The sequence below is a fragment of the Drosophila pseudoobscura genome, unplaced genomic scaffold, assembly GCF_009870125.1.
Source record: "Drosophila pseudoobscura strain MV-25-SWS-2005 unplaced genomic scaffold, UCI_Dpse_MV25 Unplacedtig00000072, whole genome shotgun sequence".
In the NCBI taxonomy this organism is placed as follows: domain Eukaryota; kingdom Metazoa; phylum Arthropoda; class Insecta; order Diptera; family Drosophilidae; genus Drosophila; species Drosophila pseudoobscura.
The window spans coordinates 384,543-393,054 of NW_022881708.1; positions in this window are offsets into that span (position 1 = coordinate 384,543).

Sequence of the window (8,512 nt, forward strand, 5' to 3'; positions counted from 1 at the left end):
CTCTGATGATGAAATACGTCTCTCCGCTGGCGGAAAACTTGTTTCCGGTGGCGTGAAATCTATATCCGCTGACGGACAACTTATCTCCGCTGGCAGACAATTTATCTCCGGCGGCGGGAAATTTATATCCACAGACGGACAATTTATCCCCGCAGACGAATTACGTTTCTCCGCTGGCGTAAAACTTATTTCTGGTGGCAGATAATTTATATCCGCTGACGAACTACGTTTCTCCTCTGGCAGAAAACTTATAACCCTTGCCGGACAACTTATCTCTGCTGACGATATACGTCTCTCCGGCGAACAACTTATCGCCGCTGGCAGACAATTTATCTCCGCTGACGAACTACGTTCCTGCGCTGCCAGAAAACTTATCTCCGCTGGCAGAACATGTACTTCCGGTGGCGGGAAATTTATATCCCCTGCCGGACAACTTATCTCTGCTGACAAAATACGTCTCTCCGCTGGCTGAAAACTTGTTTCCGGTGGCGGGAAATCTATATCCGCTGAGGGACAACTTATCTCCGCTGGCAGACAATTTATCTCCGGCGGCGGGAAATTTATATCCCCAGACGGACAATTTATCCCCGCAGACGAATTACGTTTCTCCGCTGGCGTAAAACTTATTTCCGGTGGCAGATCATTTATATCCGATGACGAACTACGTTTCTCCTCTGGCAGAAAACTTATCTCCAGAGGGGGATATTTATAACACTTGCCGAACAACTTATCTCTGTTGACGAAATACGTCTCTCCGCTGGCGGAAAAGTTATTTCCGGAGGCGGGAAATCTATATCCCCTGCCGGACAACTTATCTCTGCTGACGAAATACGTCTCTCCGGCGAACAACTTATCGCCGCTGACGAACTACGTTCCTGCGCTGCCAGAAAACTTATCTCCGCTGGCAGAACATGTACTTCCGGAGGCAGGAAATTTATATCCCCTGACGGACAATTTATCCCCGCTGACGAACTACGTTTCTCCTCTGGCAGAAAACTTATCTCCAGAGGGGGAAATTTATAACCCTTGCCGGACAACTTATATCTGCTGACGAAATACGTCTCTCCGCTGGCGGAAAACTTATTTCCGGTGGCGGGAAATCTATATCCGCTGGCGGACAACTTATCTCCGCTGGCAGACAATTTATCTCCGCTGACGAACTACGATTATCCGCTGGCAGAAATCTTATCTCCGGCGGCGGGAAATTTATATCCCCTGACGGACAATTTATCCCCGCTGACGAACTACGTTTCTCCTCTAGCAGAAAACTTATCTCCAGAGGGGGAAATTTATAACCCTTGCCGGACAACTTATATCTGCTGACGAAATACGTCTCTCCGCTGGCGGAAAACTTATTTCCGGTGGCGGGAAATCTATATCCGCTGGCGGACAACTTATCTCCGCTGGCAGACAATTTATCTCCGCTGACGAACTACGATTATCCGCTGGCAGAAATCTTATCTCCGGCGGCGGGAAATTTATATCCCCTGACGGACAATTTATCCCCGCTGACGAACTACGTTTCTCCTCTGGCAGAAAACTTATCTCCACTGAGGGAAATTTATAACCCTTGCCGGACAACTTATATCTGCTGAGGAAATACGTCTCTCCGCTGGCGGAAAACTTATTTCCGGAGGCGGGAAATCTATATCCCCTGCCGGACAACTTATCTCTGCTGATGAAATACGTCTCTCCGCTGGCGGAAAACTTATTTCCGGTGGCAGACAATTTATCTCCGCTGACGAACTACGTTTCTCCTCTGGCAGAAAACTTATCTCCAGAGGGGGAAATTTATATCCCCTGCCGCACAACTCATCTCTGATGATGAAATACGTCTCTCCGCTGGCGGAAAACTTGTTTCCGGTGGCGTGAAATCTATATCCGCTGACGGACAACTTATCTCCGCTGGCAGACAATTTATCTCCGGCGGCGGGAAATTTATATCCACAGACGGACAATTTATCCCCGCAGACGAATTACGTTTCTCCGCTGGCGTAAAACTTATTTCTGGTGGCAGATAATTTATATCCGCTGACGAACTACGTTTCTCCTCTGGCAGAAAACTTATAACCCTTGCCGGACAACTTATCTCTGCTGACGATATACGTCTCTCCGGCGAACAACTTATCGCCGCTGGCAGACAATTTATCTCCGCTGACGAACTACGTTCCTGCGCTACCAGAAAACTTATCTCCGCTGGCAGAACATGTACTTCCGATGGCGGGAAATTTATATCCCCTGCCGGACAACTTATCTCTGCTGACGAAATACGTCTCTCCGCTGGCTGAAAACTTGTTTCCGGTGGCGGGAAATCTATATCCGCTGAGGGACAACTTATCTCCGCTGGCAGACAATTTATCTCCGGCGGCGGGAAATTTATATCCCCAGACGGACAATTTATCCCCGCAGAGGAATTACGTTTCTCCGCTGGCGTAAAACTTATTTCCGGTGGCAGATCATTTATATCCGCTGACGAACTACGTTTCTCCTCTGGCAGAAAACTTATCTCCAGAGGGGGATATTTATAACACTTGCCGAACAACTTATCTCTGTTGACGAAATACGTCTCTCCGCTGGCGGAAAAGTTATTTCCGGAGGCGGGAAATCTATATCCCCTGCCGGACAACTTATCTCTGCTGACGAAATACGTCTCTCCGGCGAACAACTTATCGCCGCTAGCAGATAATTTATCTCCGCTGACGAACTACGTTCCTGCGCTGCCAGAAAACTTATCTCCGCTGGCAGAACATGTACTTCCGGAGGCAGGAAATTTATATCCCCTGGCGGACAACTTATCTCTGCTGACGAAATACGTCTCTCCGCTGGCGGAAAACTTGTTTCCGGTGGCGGGAAATCTATATCCGCTGAGGGACAACTTATCTCCGCTGGCAGACAATTTATCTCCGGCGGCGGGAAATTTATATCCCCAGACGGACAATTTATCCCCGCAGACGAATTACGTTTCTCCGCTGGCGTAAAACTTATTTCAATTTATCTCCGCTGACGAACTACGTTCCTGCTCTGCCAGAAAACTTATCTCCGCTGGCAGAACATGTACTTCCGGTGGCGGGAAATTTATATCCCCTGGCGGACAACTTATCTCTGCTGACGAAATACTTCTCTCCGCTGGCGGAAAACTTGTTTCCGGTGGAGGGAAATCTATATCCGCTGAGGGACAACTTATCTCCGCTGGCAGACAATTTATCTCCGGCGGCGGGAAATTTATATCTCCAGACGGACAATTTATCCCCGCAGACGAATTACGTTTCTCCGCTGGCGTAAAACTTATTTCCGGTGGCAGATCATTTATATCCGCTGACGAACTACGTTTCTCCCATGGCAGAAAACTTATCTCCAGAGGGGGATATTTATAACACTTGCCGAACAACTTATCTCTGCTGATGAAATACGTCTCTCCGCTGGCGGAAAACTTATTTCCGGTGGCAGACAATTTATCTCCGCTGACGAACTACGATTATCCGCTGGCAGAAATCTTATCTCCGGCGGCGGGAAATTTATATCTCCTGACGGACAATTTATCCCCGCTGACGAACTACGTTTCTCCTCTGGCAGAAAACTTATCTCCAGAGGGGGAAATTTATAACCCTTGCCGGACAACTTATATCTGCTGACGAAATACGTCTCTCCGCTGGCGGAAAACTTATTTCCGGTGGCGGGAAATCCATATCCCCTGCCAGAAAATTATCTCTCCTGACGAAATACGTCTCTCCGCTTGCGGAAAACTTATTTCCGGTGGCGGGAAATCTATATCCGCTGGCGGACAACTTATCTCCGCTGGCAGACAATTTATCTCCGCTGACGAACTACGATTATCCGCTGGCAGAAATCTTATCTCCGGCGGCGGGAAATTTATATCTCCTGCGGACAACTTATCTCTGCTGACAAAAAACGTCTCTCCGCTGGCGGAAAACTTATCTCCGGTGGCGGGAAACGTATATCCTCTGACGGACAAATTATCCCCGCTGACGAAATACGTCACTACGCTGGCAGAAAACTTATCTCCGGCGGCGGGAAATCTATATCCCCTGCCAGACAACTTATCTCTGCTAACGAAATACGTCTCTCCGCTGGCGGAAAACTTATTTCCGGTGCCGGGAAATCTATATCCGCTGGCGGACAATTTATCTCCGCTGGAAGACAATTTATCTCCGTTGACGAACTACGATTCTCCGCTGGCAGAAATCATATCTCCGGCGGCGGGAATTTTATATATCCCCTGACGGACAATTTATCCCCGCTGACGAATTACGTTTCTCCGCCGGCAGAAAACTTATCTCCGCTGGCAGAACATTCACTTACTATACTTATGGCGGCGAGGAATTTATATCACCTGCCGGACATCTTATCTCTGTTGACGAAATACGTCTCTCCGCTGGCAGTAAACTTATCTCCGGTGGCGGGAAACGTATATCCTCTGACGGACAAATTATCCCCGCTGACGAAATACGTCACTACGCTGGCAGAAAACTTATCTCCGGCGGCGGGAAATCTATATCCCCTGCCAGACAACTTATCTCTGCTAACGAAATACGTCTCTCCGCTGGCGAAAAACTTATTTCCGGTGCCGGGAAATCTATAGCCCCTGCCGGACAACTTATCTCTGCTGACGAAATACGTCTCTCCGCTTGCAGAAAACTTATCTCCGGCGGCGAGAAGTTTATATCCCCGGCCTGACAACTTATCTCTGCTGACGAAATATGTCTCTTCGCTTGCAGAAAACTTTTCTCCACGGGGGGAAAATTATATCCTCTGCCGGACATCTTATCTCTGCTGACAAAATACATCTCTAAGCTTGCAGAAAACTTATCTCTGCTGACGAAATACGTCTCTCCGCTTGCAGAAAACTTATCTCCGGTGGCGAGAAGTTTATATCCCCGTCCTGACAACTTATCTCTGCTAACGAAATACGCCTCTCCGCTGGCGAAAAACTTATTTCCGGTGGCGGGAAATATATAGCCCCTGCCGGACAACTTATCTTTGCTGACCAAATACGTCTCTACGCTGGCAGAAAACTTATCTCCGGCGGCGGGAAATCAATATCCCCTGCCGGACAACTTATCTCCGCTGGCAGACAATTTATCTCCGCTGACGAACTACGATTCTCCGCTGGCAGAAATCTTATCTCCGGCGGCGAGAAGTTTATATCCCCGGCCTGACAACTTATCTCTGCTGACGAAATATGTCTCTTCGCTTGCAGAAAACTTTTCTCCACGGGGGGAAAATTATATCCTCTGCCGGACATCTTATCTCTGCTGACAAAATACATCTCTAAGCTTGCAGAAAACTTATCTCTGCTGACGAAATACGTCTCTCCGCTTGCAGAAAACTTATCTCCGGTGGCGAGAAGTTTATATCCCCGTCCTGACAACTTATCTCTGCTAACGAAATACGCCTCTCCGCTGGCGAAAAACTTATTTCCGGTGGCGGGAAATATATAGCCCCTGCCGGACAACTTATCTTTGCTGACCAAATACGTCTCTACGCTTTCAGAAAACTTATCTCCGGCGGCGGGAAATCAATATCCCCTGCCGGACAACTTATCTCCGCTGGCAGACAATTTATCTCCGCTGACGAACTACGATTCTCCGCTGGCAGAAATCTTATCTCCGGCGGCGGGAATTTTTTATATCCCCTGACGGACAATTTATCCCCGCTGAGGAATAACGTTTCTCCGCCGGCAGAAAACTTATCTCCGCTGGCAGAACATTTACCTCCGGCGGCGGGAATCCTATATCTCCTGCTGGACAACTTATCTCTGCTGACGAAATACGTCGTAGTTCGTCAGCGGAGATAAATTGTCTTCCAGCGGAGATAAATTGTCCGCCAGCGAATATAGATTTCCCGGCACCGGGAAAAACTTATCTCCGGCGGCGAGAAATTTATATCCCCGGCTTGACAACTTATCTCTGCCAACGAAATACGTCTCTCCGCTGGCGGAAAACTTATTTCCGGTGGCGGGAAATATATATCCCCTGCCGGACAACTTATCTCTGCTGACGAAATACGTCACTACGCTGGCAGAAAACTTATCTCCGGCGGCGGGAAATCTATATCCCCTGCCAGACAACTTATCTCTGCTAACGAAATACGTCTCTCCGCTGGCGGAAAACTTATTTCCGGTGCCGGGAAATCTATATTCGCTGGCGGACAATTTATCTCCGCTGGAAGACAATTTATCTCCGCTGACGAACTACGATTCTCCGCTGGCAGAAATCTTTTCTCCGCTGGCAGAACATTTACTTACTTTACTTATAGCGGCGAGGAATTTATATCACCTGCCGGACATCTTATCTCTGCTGACAAAATAAATCGCTTCGCTGGCGGAAAACTTATCTGCGGTGGCGGAAATTTATATCCGCTGGCGGACAACTTATCTCCGCTGGAAGACAATTTATCTCCGCTGACGAACTACGATTCTCCGCTGGCAGAAATCTTATCTCCGGCGGCGGGAATTTTTTATATCCCCTGACGGACAATTTATCCCCGCTGAGGAATAACGTTTCTCCGCCGGCAGAAAACTTATCTCCGCTGGCAGAACATTTACCTCCGGCGGCGGGAATCCTATGTCTCCTGCTGGACAACTTATCTCTGCTGACGAAATACGTCGTAGTTCGTCAGCGGAGATAAATTGTCTTCCAGCGGAGATAAATTGTCCGCCAGCGAATATAGATTTCCCGGCACCGGGAAAAACTTATCTCCGGCGGCGAGAAATTTATATCCCCGGCTTGACAACTTATCTCTGCCAACGAAATACGTCTCTCCGCTGGCGGAAAACTTATTTCCGGTGGCGGGAAATATATATCCCCTGCCGGACAACTTATCTCTGCTGACGAAATACGTCACTACGCTGGCAGAAAACTTATCTCCGGCGGCGGGAAATCTATATCCCCTGCCAGACAACTTATCTCTGCTAACGAAATACGTCTCTCCGCTGGCGGAAATCTTATTTCCGAAGCCGGGAAATCTATATCCGCTGCCGGACATCTTGTCTCTGCTGACGAAATACGTCTCTACACTGGCAGAAAACTTATCTCCGGCGGCGGGAAATTCATATCCGCTTGCGGAAAACTTTTCTCCAGAGGGGGAAATTTACAACCCCTGCCGGACAGCTTATCTCCGCAGACGAACTACGTATATCCGCCGGCAGAAAACTTATCTCCGCTGGCAGAACATTTACCTCCGGCGGCGGGAAATTTATATCCCCGGCCTGACAACGTATCTCTGCAAACGAAATACGTCTATCCGCTGGCGGAAAACTTATTTCCGGTGGCGAGAAATAAATATCCCCTGCCGGACAACTTATCTCTGCTGACGAAATACGTCTCTACGCCGGCAGAAAACTTATCTCCGCTGGCAGAACATTTACTTACTTTACTTAGGGCGGCGAGGAATTTATATCACCTGCCGGACATCTTCTCTCTGCTGACAAAATACATCTCTTCGCTGGCGGAAAACTTATCTGCGGTGGCGGAAATTTACATCCGCTGGCGGAAAATTTTTCTCCGATAACAGACATCTTATCTTCGCTGCCGGACAACTTATCTCTGCTGACGAACTACGTTTCTCCGCCGGCAGAACATTTACCTCCGTCGGCGGGAAATTTATATCCCCTGCCGGACATCTTATCTCGGCTGACAAAATACATCTCTCCTCTTGCAGAAAACGTATCTCCGGCGGCGAGAAATTTATATCCCCGGCCTGACAACTTGTCTCTGCAAACGAAATACGTCTAACCGCTGGCGGAAAACTTATTTCCGGTGGCGGGAAATATATATCCCCTGCCGGACAACTTATCTCTGCTGACGAAATACGTCACTACGCTGGCAGAAAACTTATCTCCGGCAGCGGGAAATCTATATCCCCTGCCAGACAACTTATCTCTGCTAACGAAATACGTCTCTCCGCTGGCGGAAAACTTTTTTCCGGTGCCGGGAAATCTATATCCGCTGGCGGACAATTTATCTCCGCTGGAAGACAATTTATCTCCGCTGACGAACTACGATTCTCCGCTGGCAGAAATCTTTTCTCCGGCGGCGGGAATTTTATATATCCCCTGACGGTCAATTTATCCCCGCTGACGAATTACGTTTCTCCGCCGGCAGAAAACTTATCTCCGCTGGCAGAACATTTACTTACTTTACTTATGGCGGCGAGGAATTTATATCACCTGCCGGACATCTTATCTCTGCTGACAAAATACATCTCTTCGCTGGCGGAAAACTTATCTGCGGTGGCGGAAATTTATATCCGCTGGCGGATTTTTTCTCCGATAACAGACATCTTATCTTCGCTGCCGGACAACTTATCTCTGCTGACGAACTACGTTTCTGCGCCGGCAGAACATTTAATTCCGTCGGCGGGAAATTTATATCCCCTGCCGGACAACTTATCTCTGCTGACAAAATACGTCTCTCCGCTGGCGGAAAACTTATCTCCGGCGGCGGGAAATCTATATTCCCTGCCAGACAACTTATCTCTGCTGACGAAATAC